We start from the raw sequence: 11,872 nt of genomic DNA, 5'->3' as shown, positions 1-11,872 counted from the left end.
ATCGTAACGCGAGCGAAGGCCTGTTTGTTTCAGACGCGCCTGGATTGCCAAAGGGTTTTTCCCCTGCAGCCCGCAGCAGCAGGTCAGCTGTTTGTCCTTTTGAGCTGGAAATAGACGATCACTGTATCGAGAGCTTACGCTCCAGATGATGAGACTGATTTGCCATTAATTCATTAATTATTATGAAATCAGCATTACAAGAAAAGAATAAGTAACAAACATCCTTCTGAGCTGAGGAAGGTTGCTGCCTCTTTCTATATTAACGAGTGCAGAGGTTTCATGACCTGATTCCCTGACACCAGGAACTTTGCTTTTCAGTCTTACTTGTATTTGTCGCTTTAAAACTGATTAAAATGAGACCAAAATATTTTATTTCACTTTGGGCAAAATATGTTGTTTTGAATTAATTTCTGAATGAATGACTTTCGCTCATGGTTCAACCACGAGGGTTTCATGTTCTGTCCAGTGGGGACGTTGTGGGTGTTTTGTCCTTCTCAGAAACGTACCTGTTACCTGCCGTCATCCGTCCTTCTGGAGCAGGAATCAGCTCTGAGCTTTGTCTCTGTTCTCTTTGGTCACCTGAAGCCAAGCTGCTTGTTTTATGATGAACATGCATTATTTGCACGTTATTTATTTAGCGTTGATGGCTGTGTGCCCTTTTTCTCGTGTTCGACCCTCCAGTTTGTCCAGTGAGAGATGAATTGTGCTTTTCCTGCTGTGAAGACAGTTTGGCTCTGCGGGGCAGCCGGTACGAGGACCTCCTGGAGATGGATGCTTTGTACATTTCTGCCAGCTGATGAACGCGATGCTAATACTGCTCTAATGCCATTAGTACTAATTAAAGTGCAGAATTAAATCTACAAAACATATCAGTCAAGTCTGATGGTCAACTGCCAGATGAAAGTCCCAGCGTCCCAGTATCACTGACTGCTCAGAGGTCTGATGAAGTGTGTGATTTTTGAAGGCCGGCGTCCAAAGGAAGAAGCGAAAACTTCCAAGAGACAACTGACACCTGTCTGGTCCCGTAGCTGAGGCTGAAGGAGGACGGCTCAGCAGGCAAAGGTTGCGTGTTCGATTCTTATGAAGCCGGCTGACTTTTGAAGGTCGAAATTTAAATTTGCTTGGCTGGAAAAGGCTGATCTGAGAGGCTGAGGAGGGCTGAGCCTGTTAGTGCTTGAATGGGATTCTCCGCTGAAGAACAGAAAGCTTTTGACATATCAGACTGAAAGGACAGTCTTTCTACATATTCGTGAGACAGGTGATGGAGATTTAAGTTTCACCTTTTCAGCGATGAGAGGTGGTTGTGGCTCAGAAGGTAGAGAGGTCATCTCTCAGTCAGTGGGTCGGTGGTTCGATCCCCAGTCTCCACAGTCCACATGCCGAAATATACCTGTGCAAGATACTGAACCCCAAATCTGTTCCCGATGGTGAGTGAGTTCCCATGCATGTCGCTTTTGATGAAGACCTCTGTGAAACGACTAATTGTACGAACAAGTGAGCTGTTAAAACATATAAATTTTACAAGAAATGAATATAAGGTGTTTTCTTTTTTCTTTCTTTTAACGTTCGTCCCCTGGCGAACATGCAAATGGAGCCTGATGTTTTATTGTTATTTTTGTTATGTTTCAATTAAAAAAAAAAAAAAAAAAAGAGAGAGAGAGAGAGAGAGAGAGAGAGAGAGAGAGAGAGAGAGAGAGAGAGAGAGAGAGCCGAGGGGCGTGGCCGACGTTCCACGCAAACGGTGCAGTTTGAGCGGAAAGTGGCGCTTGTCCTCGTGGCTCTGCGATAACCTGTTTTTATAACAAATTGTGGAGAAAAACAACAGAAAGAAAACAACAGAAAGACATGGAGAAGGTCGTCGTGAGTCAAGAGGTAAGTCGGTGGTTGAACGGCCACACAAACACACACAAACTGCGTCCGTTGCTTGCTAGCTTAAATAGCATCTATGCTAACGTCCGTGCAGCTCAGTAGCTAATTCGCGAACTTATACGAAGTGTTCGCGGCGAATAAGCCAACGACACATGGGTCAAATTCGGCCGAACGATACGAGAATTAAGTTGTAGTTTATTTAGAGGAGGAAAATATGTCTTTGTTGTAGTTTTCCAACCATTGCCGTCAGCGATAATCAACGGCACCTGTCAATCAGGCAACAGATCGCGAGCGTCAAGAGGAAAGAAGTTGCAGCTTCCGTCAAACACGGTGCTCTCTGGAAGGTAGAAGTGAGAGTTTCAGTATGTCATTGAAGTCGGAAAGTATCGATCACATTCGTGAAGGCGGAGGAGACAAAGTAGGACAAACGGGACAAAAGACAGATTGAAAACGGTCTTTGAGCGGTGGCGTTCACAGAATGGAGGTGAGGTGAAGTGTTTGTGTGTGGTATGGTGTAAGATCGCTGTCAAAAAGACGTGTCCATTATTTAAGTTTCGTATTTGTAAAGTTAACAATTTGTGTGTCATAAAAGTTGTTTAACACACAATTCCGCTGTCATATACGTGAGTCTGTGAAATTGGGTTCGGGTTACGAGTGTTTTTATACGAGTATGAGTCTAAAAGCCGTGAGTGCAAAGTCTTGCGAATACAACTCATTTTTCTACGACTACGAAGTCTTCGCTGTGGATACGAATTCAAGTTTACGGGTATAGGGGCCTTCGCATGATAAAAAATTTGCTCTTCGCTCCCCGCCAGGTAGGGCGCAGAGGCGCTGAGCGGAGGCGGCGGAGCTCAGGTGTACGTAATCAACAAGTGGGAGCGATTCACCGTTGCTAGGTAACGGAAGTACTTCCTCTCACTCCGGAAAGCTAATCGTTGTTTGTAAATTATTACACACAATGTATCTGAGTTTGTCGCAAAATAAGGCCCTTGCAGTAGCGTAGTAGTAGTAGTAGTAGTAGTCGCCGCTATTCCAGGCAGACGCATTAGTCACTGCGTCTGCCTGGAATAGCGAACATACATAAACAGCTAAGCTAACGTTAGCATTGTATTTAGCTTAACGGTAGTTCGTAAACGCTGCCTGGAGCTGCTATCTTATTGGTTGCGCTTTGAAAGGTCAGCGGCAAACGAGGTCAAAGTTCAAGTAATTTGAACTTTGAGCGCAGCGGTAAGCGGCAGATCCGAACGGTGCGCCACGCCGAGAGTAGCGGTGACGCTTAGTCGGGCGCCAGCGCTCTCTCCATAGGGAAACAATGGGACAGCCGGCGCAAAGCGGTTTTTACCACTGATCATGTCTAGGGGCCTTATGACTCGAAAAGTGTTGAAATGACGTCACTGGTGTCACAGTCGAGTCGCAGGGGAAAGTAATCGATCGGCGATTCCTCCGACTGCGCATGCGCATGCTCCAGACTCAAACACGCAGGGCAACGCCATCATCCCCGGAGAGACTTCACAGGTAATGTCAATAATAACGTGCACAGCTATTATTGATTTCATAAAATCGAGCCATTTTATACAATGTACATTTCTTGGACTCACATACTTATTGCTTTAGCTTGCAAGCTAAAGATATTTACATGCCGACGAAGCTAGCTTAGTGCTATCGTTACTGTGTGCTATCATTCATAATTTTCGACCAGAGCATTAACAATCAAGTCAGATTTGGGATGAATTAACGTGAACCAGTCACTTTGTGTAAAGTCAACACGGAAAGAGGGAGAAGGTCGTTATGGAGAAATAAACCCGGACATGATGAATCATCCCGCTTATTGCACGATTTACGAGTGAAATTAAAAATTTGAGACGTTAAGTTTCTGGTTCACGTTAACTCATCCAAATCTGGCTTGATTGTGAATGCTCTGGTCGAAAATTATGAGGACAGTGCATTTTTTTGAGGGGTAACGTTATATGTTTCATAGCTGTTTAGTGCTAACTAATTAGCACTGGCCCACTTCTAATCCCAGTATGAGATGTGAGATTTGTCAGCGGCAGTGAGGGTTGGGGTGGGGACGGGGTCCGATCTGACAAATGACACATAAATTGGTACAAATAGAAATATTTTTTTAATTCAGCATTTCTTAGTGCAAGTGTATGTGTAACCCCCGCCCTTCCCCATCCTGCTCAGCGCATAAAAAAAAAAAACACAAAGCGGCTGCCGCTCCGGCTCCCAGGCAGGAGACCGCTCCGATCGTTCACTTCAAAGAGCGGCTCTACGAGCCGTTTCGTCCGCGACCGACACATCACCACTTCCTCTACCCGTTTCACTGTTTTCTAAAATAGTGGCGCAACTTGGTGGGCATTATCCTGGTAATTTCTCTGCGTGAGAAATACAAGATATGGCGTGTAAGCACGTGAATGGGTTGAAGTGCGTGTGTCTCACGCCCAATGGGTGAGATTTTAGAGCTTTGTCAGTGAAGTCTCTCCGGGGACGGTGGCGTCGCCCTGCACGTTTGCGTCTGGGACACGCGCAGTCGGAGGAATCGCCGATCGATTACTTTCCCCTGCGACTCAACTGCGACCTCAGTGATGTCATTTCAGTACTTTTCGAGTCATACCCGTAAACTTGAATTCGTATCCACAGCGAAGTCTTTGTAGTCGTAGAAAAATGAGTCGTATTCTCAAGACTTTGCACTCACAGCTTTCAGACTCATATAATAATATATATTCACAGACTCACGTATATGACAGCAAAACAACTTTTACGACACACAAATTGTTAACTTTACAAATACGAAACTTAAATTACGGACACGTCTTTTTGACAGCGATCTTACACCATGCGTTTGCTCACGCAGGGGCTGAACCCGAAGGAGTCCAGTTGAAACGGCCTGTCAGATGTTGCCGTGGGAACAGCAGCAGGCCACACGGAGGACCAGAGCAGGCTCCAACCTGCATTCAGGTCCGTCCATCCAGCTGTTTCCTCCAGCAGACTTGGACCTCAGGGCTTGAAGAGAGACCGCCGGCCGGCATCCAGACACAGGGTAAAAGATATAATAATAATAATAATAATAATAATAATAACAACAACAATAATCGTGACACCGTTTATTTGTATTTCTGTGACTTCTTGTGGCTTATGAATCTCTTGTGTCAGAAAAACATGTTTCTGTGGGTTATTATAATGTTTTAGACCAAATATGAGTCGGTCAGAGTGTTGACTGATGTGTGGACAGTGAGACTTAGCGGCGAGTCACCTGAATCACATCAGTTTGTTTGTTGTGTTGATTGTACCAGCTGCGTACCGACGTGGAAGATGTCCAAAGTAGAAGTTATATTCAAGTAAAGTACTCCAAAATCATTTCCAGGCCACAAATACTGTGTTTGAGCACAATTTAGTACTTGTAATAATTGTATTTTGAGTATTTAATTTCCTCTCATTTTACACTTTTGTACTCCATGTATCTATGTGGAGGTGACTTTACAGTTCATTCAGCAGCTTCATTTCTTTGACTGTCCACACGCTGCCACCCCGCTGTCAGCCGGCGGAAGTGCAGCAGAACTGTGCCAAACCAAGATGTTGGGTGGGCTCAGGAGCGTCTTCTCTGTCCTTCGTCAGCAGCTCTGTGGGTCAATAAGATCCGGCAACTCAAAGAAAGAACTTAAAGAAAGCGGAATCAGAGAATTGTGACTTTATTTTACTTGAAGAACGACCGATAAATCAGTTATCAGAGTAATTTCTCGGTTTGTTAAATTTCATCATTTTTGAGCTGGAAACTGTTTTCCTTTCTTAGATTTATTCTCCCTGAGAGCAGAGTAGCAGCACAGTTGATCAAAAGCAACATAAATGAGTCTTAAAGAAATCGTTTTCAGCGTCGAGAGCAGCAGGAAGACTCTTTGCGGACAGCCCCGTGGTGTCCTCTTGCGTCTCTCACTCCTTCGTCACTCCTGTCCTCAGTATGCCGTGGAGCGTCAGGTCCGACCCCGAGGACGGCGTGCCGCCGTCTCCCAGGCCGGGACCGGATCCAGACTCGGCGTCTGGCGCGCGTCCGGGGAGAGGAGGCTCAGACCTGAGGTCCCGGAGGTGATGGAGGAGGAGGGCGAGTCCATCACCGTGGCGATCAGCGGAGTTGGCCGTTCAACACGGCCGCCATCAGCCAGGCCCTCCAGAGAAAGGTACGCGCACAAGTCACGAAGGGTTCAATCCCATCGGCAGAAGTGCGTGACGTGTTTCCTGTCAAGGCGTCTAATTTAGAGGCAGTAGTAGAAGTAGCTTTCAAAAAATAAGCTGTTTTAGCTGAGTTAATCATTTAATTTACAGCGAGACACGTTTTTAAAGTCACAGTAACATAAAAGGAGGAAAAAAACCTGTTATTTATTTATGTATTTGTTCATTTTTGTTGCTGGTTTTACTGTTTTTCACAGTATTTTTCACAGTCGGAGCGTCTCAGGATGTGGAGCATCCTGACAGCGAATGTAGCATTCTGTCTTTGCCTGTGTTTTTTCTCCTCATTTTTGTCTGACAGGCACTTCAGGCCACAGGCTCCAGTCACAGGACAGCGGTTCAGATGTCCTCATGTCTTGATGTGTCAAATGTGAACAAATGTATGTTTTAAAACTCATTTGCAGGAGGGTGAGCGCCAGGGTTCAGATGTCCCGGCCGCTCTCACCGATACGCTCACGTCCTCCTCTGTCTCCTGCAGGCTGTTGAGGACGCAACCTGAAGACAGTGAAAGGAAAACAGAGTTTTTATGTCTGTGATGTCAGTGCGGCATGGTGCCGCTTTTCTGTTTGATGGTTCCTAAAAAGGCTCGTGAAGGCAGCGGGGGGACTGTCGAGCTGGTGTGTGCTGCCATCTTGTGGTGTCTCTGAGTATTGCCTCTGCAGAGCTCCACAGTGACGTCATGTCACTGAAGCGTTGGTGATGTTTGTGTGGGCTGAAAGCGCCTCGGCAGAGGTGGGTCAGCTTAAAGTGACACTTGCCTTGGATTTGAACTGCGTGTCTGTGTGTTCACAGTGTTGGAGCTGCAGCCCGGAGTCACGCTGGAAGCAGCCCGTCCTGCTGGTCTGCCCCCTGCAGGCCGGCCTGAGGTACTGCAGAATAGACCACTGGGATCCCCGTGACGCCAAACAGAGCGGCACAGTCAGTGTTTTTCACCCGAAATATTGTCTTGACATCAGGTTTTACTTCTGGGATCAACAAAGGATGGCGAAGCTCTTCTGGAGACATGGGCTCTGATCGAAGCCACTGACTGCTGTGCGAAGGTGTAGGTCACCTTTATTCTTAGATACGTGAGGGTCCATGTTGTTTGAAGCTGTTTTAAAGTTTCTCTTTGGAAACAGGAAGCTCGGAGCAGCGGATGCACGTTTGTCGTCGTCGCCTCTGAACCCTCCGGCCTCTCTGGAGGTCCAGCCGATGGTGTCTTCATATTCGTCTGTGGAGGACATGTTGAACCTGCACTGACTGAGAATAAAGAGGATGTGAAGAGCATCGATTTCAAATAAAGTCAAGTCGGCAGAGTTTTTGGAAGAACAAATGTTTGGTTTTTTTGGTCTGGTTTGCCTCTTTTCTTTAAACTCAGCAGCATCTGAATCACACGATGGAGCTTTTCTCACATTTCACTGAACGTCACCGACGAAGTCATCAGCTGTGCAGCACGAGGACTTTTTGTAAGTGACACATCTTTCATTTGGACGCCCGGCTGGGGAGTGGAGCAGAGTGAGCGTTTGTCCTCTTTTTGGGGTGACGTGAGAATAAATAAGTGAAGAGAGGCTGAGTGTTGGCTTTCTTTGGGCTATTTAAAGTGACTGAAAGTAGTTTTTAAAAAAATGCAGATTTACACTAAACTGGACTTATAGCACGAGTGCTAATTAAATCTACAAATCAATCAGAACACATCAATCAACTCTGAAGCTCAGCTCCCAGATAAAGTCCCAGTGTCCCCGTGTCCCAGCGTCTCAGTGTCCCAGCGTCTCAGTGTCCCAGCGTCTCAGCCAAGCTGCTCTGCAGCGTTGTTAACACTGACTGCTCAGAGGTGATTTTTGAAGGCCGGTGTCCAAAGGAAGAAGGGAAAATGTCCAAGAGACAACGGACACCTGTTCAGTCCTGCAGCTCAGGCTGTAAGAGGACAGTTTGGGACCAGGAGGTTGTGCATTCGATTCTTACGAAGCTGGCTGACTTTTAAAGGCTGAAGTCCAAAGGAAGAAGTACAACGACCTGAGAGTCAGACCGCACCTGCGTGCACCTGTAGCGCAGGCTGAAGGAGGGCGGCTCAGGAGTCAAAGGTCGTGTGTTTGAATCTGATGAAGCCGGCAGACTTTTGAAGGTCAACGCTCAGAGTGAAGAGTCCAAAGCGCTCAGAGACCAGGTCCAAGCGTGAAGAGGATCCGGTGGTGAGGTGGGAAGAGCTGCAGCTGAGGAGTGACAGATGATGAAGAGGCTGGTGATTGGAGCATCAGGGGTATGCTGCTGAAGACCACCACCGACTGAAATATTATTAAAAACACTGATGACAAAGCCAAAATAAAAATCAAAAACATAAATAAAATATACTATTACTGCTACTACTGATAGTACAAACAGTTTAGTAATAATAAGAATAAATATTAGATAAAGAGATGGTGAGTTTATGTGAGACGTTGGAGAACATTTGCTTTGAGAAGAAGAAGAAGAAGAAGAAGAAGCAGTTTAATGTTAGTCTGTCTGGAAACGGCTGATGTCAGAGGGTCGTTTACAGAGACATATACAGTCTGTCCACATGTCCGTGAGACACACGATGGACATTTAAACTTCCTTTTTAGAGAAGAGAGACGGCTGTGGCTCAGGAGGTAAAGAGCTCGTCCGTCAGTCAGGAGGTCGGTGGTTCGAGTCCTTGTGTCAACAGTCCACATGTCGAAGCGTCTTTGTGCAAAAACTGAACCTCAAAACTGAGAGTGCGTGACACCGTTTAACGTTCATCCCCTGGCGGATATGCAAATGAAGCCTGATGTTTTGTTTGCTATCTGTGTTTCAGTTAAAAAAAAAGGGGGTGGGGCGGGGGCGTGACCGTGGTCGACCTTCGACGCAAACGCTAGTTTGAGCGGAAATGGCGCGTGTCATGGCGGCTCTGCGGGAAGCTGTTTTTCTAACGAATTGTGGAGAAAAACAACAGAAAGAAAACAACAGGAAGACGTGGAGAAGTTCGTCGTGAGTCATGAGGTCAGTCGGAGGCTCAACGGCCACACACACACACACAAACTGCGTCCGTTGCTTGCTAGCTTAAATAGCATCTATGCTAACGCCCGTGCAGCGCAGAAGCTAACGAGCGAGAAGTGTTCGCGGCGAATAAACGAGTAACACATCGGTCAAACTCGACCGAACGAAAGAAAGAGGAGAAGGTTGTAGTTTATTGAGAGGAGGGAAATGTGTCTTCTAGTGTTTTGGTTTAGTTTTTCAACCATTGCTGGCAGCGGTAATCAACGCCACCTGGCAACAGGTCGCGAGCGTCAGGTGGAAAGAAGCGGCAGCTTCCGTGAAACACGGTGCTTACAGGAAGTTTGAAATGAGAGTTTCGAAAAGTCATTAAAGTCTGAAAGCTGCGCGCAGTTTACTAGCTGGTGTGTGTGTGAGTATGTGTGTTGCTCCTGGTTGCCTCTCCGTGTGCTTGTAAGCTGTGCGCGCGGTCAGCACAATGTTGTCACTTCCGGAAATGAGGTCGTCATTGAATTTGAATTCACTCAGTGATTCCGAGTATTGCTGTGTTGTTGTTGTTGTTGTTTTTTACATGAACCCATGGTTGGTCTGTAGTTTCCCTCGTGAGGTGTTTGCCAGGTGCGATAATCAGAATGATTTTGGACCGTAGTGTCCCACTGAGTCATTTTGGACATTGTTGATTTGTCTCCATGTTGTGTCCAGGTCCAGTGAATGCTCAGGTGTTAGATGCTCAGGTGTTTGATGCTCAGGTGTTTGTGTTGTGTTTGGTGGTGATGAATGAACTGGATTATTGTACGGTTGAACTGGATCAGCAGCTCCTGGAGCAGGTTGAACTTCCTGAGCCAAACAGGAAGTCCAACCTCTGTCCTTCTTGTCGATGGAGCTGATTCTTCAGTGATATGGCTCAGGGTGGGGCGATATGACTGTTTGTACTCTCTGATGGCAGAAATGTGTCCACCTGCACAGGTGTAGCAGCACTGCTTCTGATGCAGAAGGATCATTGCGGATGAGTTGTCGTCGTCGTCCTGCATGCTCGACCTGGGCACGCAGTCGTGGACATTTAGTAGACATGATTCTGTTGACATTGTCCACAGTTCATAAGAGAGAACGGTCTTTAGTAGTGCTGTCAATTCAAATCTTTAATTGTGATTAATTGCATAAATGTCCTAGTTAACTTGTGATTAATTGCACATTTTTATCTATTCTAAATGTCCCATTAATTATCATTTTAATACTGTAGGCTCGCTTTGTGCAAATGTTTTTTTATTGAAAACAATGTGCCGTGTTATATTTCACATTAACATTCGCATTTGAATGAATCAAATCTCACATTTTAGCACTGGCAACAAACAGATGACAAAAAATAAATGCTTGGTTACAAAAAAGCCCTTCAAAAGCCTTTTTTAAGGGATCAAAACAGGGTGATCCAAAATAAAAGTAAAGGTCACATCATTGTAAACTAGGACTCAGCCTGTAGTGCAGTTAAACCACGGCTGAAACTTTCCTTTAAGTTTCCTCTGAACATACCAGCAGTCAGACTGTGATGCTCTGTGTTTGTTCAGCAGAGGCTCATCAGCCAGCCTCTTATTTCTCTCCAGAAACAATGAACATCACTTGTCTCTGGCTGCAGTCAGCTTGTTCTTAGTTGCGGTATCCATGCGTCTCTGTCCAAACTCTGGTCTTGTCAGTCGACCCATCTGAAAACTTTTTGAAACTAAAGTTTCTCTTCAGAATCTTGTTTGCATCCATTTCAGCATTTCACGCCTGACATCCGCCTACACTTTCACAGCTAGCGAGCAGGCGAGACCAAAACAGGCGTGGGGCATGTCTATTGTTTTGTTTCCTGTTTACACTCGGATCCTGTAGTTTTTGTTACGTTACTAGCAGTGGCCACAGCTTCTAAAAATCTACAAGTTCACGAGGTCACAAAGAACGTTAATGGCACGATTAAAAAAAGAACGGTGTTAAAATGGATTTGCGTTAACGCCTTAATAACGTGATATTTTGGACAGCACTCGTCTTTACTGTATATTTGGACCCGGTGGCACGGCGGAGACTCCAGCCGCCTCTTCAGACAGCAGCAGTCGATGGTGACGACGCACCTCTGCTCTCGTTTGGAGCCTTAAAGCGGTTTCAATCTTTTGTCACGAACAGTTTGTCGTCTCGTGTGAGGCATTTTTTTTTGTTTGTTTGGGAGAAGTAAACGAAGACAAGAATCAAATGTGATGACGGCGTTTTGGTTCTTAAACTTTTGTTTTATTGAATTTGTAAACATGGGAGTTCAGATGCTCACTGACAGCTGCCACATCCAGATGTTCTACGACGGTACAGCCAGCGTCGGAGATGTAGCACCGTGGAACATCCCGCCCCCTGCATGAGATGACGGGGCCGTCTGCAGCTCCTTCAGCTGCTGCAGGTCTGTCACCCCAACATCTGTCCCACTGTTTACCTGCAGCATCACGTCAGGTGACTGTGTGATGATGATGATGATGATGATGATGATGATGATGATGATGATGCTGATGCTGCTGTCTGTTTTTGTCAATCCTGCATCATAAAGCTGTGTTTGTGTTTTACTGCTGCTCTAATGCTAACAGCTGCTCTAATGCTAACAACCGCTCACATTTCTCCACCTCACCAGTGACACCAGGTATGATCCATATTGGGAAGTGGATTCTGATAAACTGTATATATTGTGCACATGCCCAGATGTAGCATTTACCAAGGGAAGTACTATTTTCTCAGGTGCAATACACCTTAGTACTTGTCATATCTGCTAATACTGCAGTACTTTATGTATGGCAGTCGGATTAAT

The sequence above is a fragment of the Chaetodon trifascialis genome, chromosome 24 (assembly GCF_039877785.1).
Source record: "Chaetodon trifascialis isolate fChaTrf1 chromosome 24, fChaTrf1.hap1, whole genome shotgun sequence".
In the NCBI taxonomy this organism is placed as follows: domain Eukaryota; kingdom Metazoa; phylum Chordata; class Actinopteri; order Chaetodontiformes; family Chaetodontidae; genus Chaetodon; species Chaetodon trifascialis.
The sequence above is the reverse complement of the archived record's forward strand: the minus strand, read 5'-3'. Positions refer to the sequence as shown.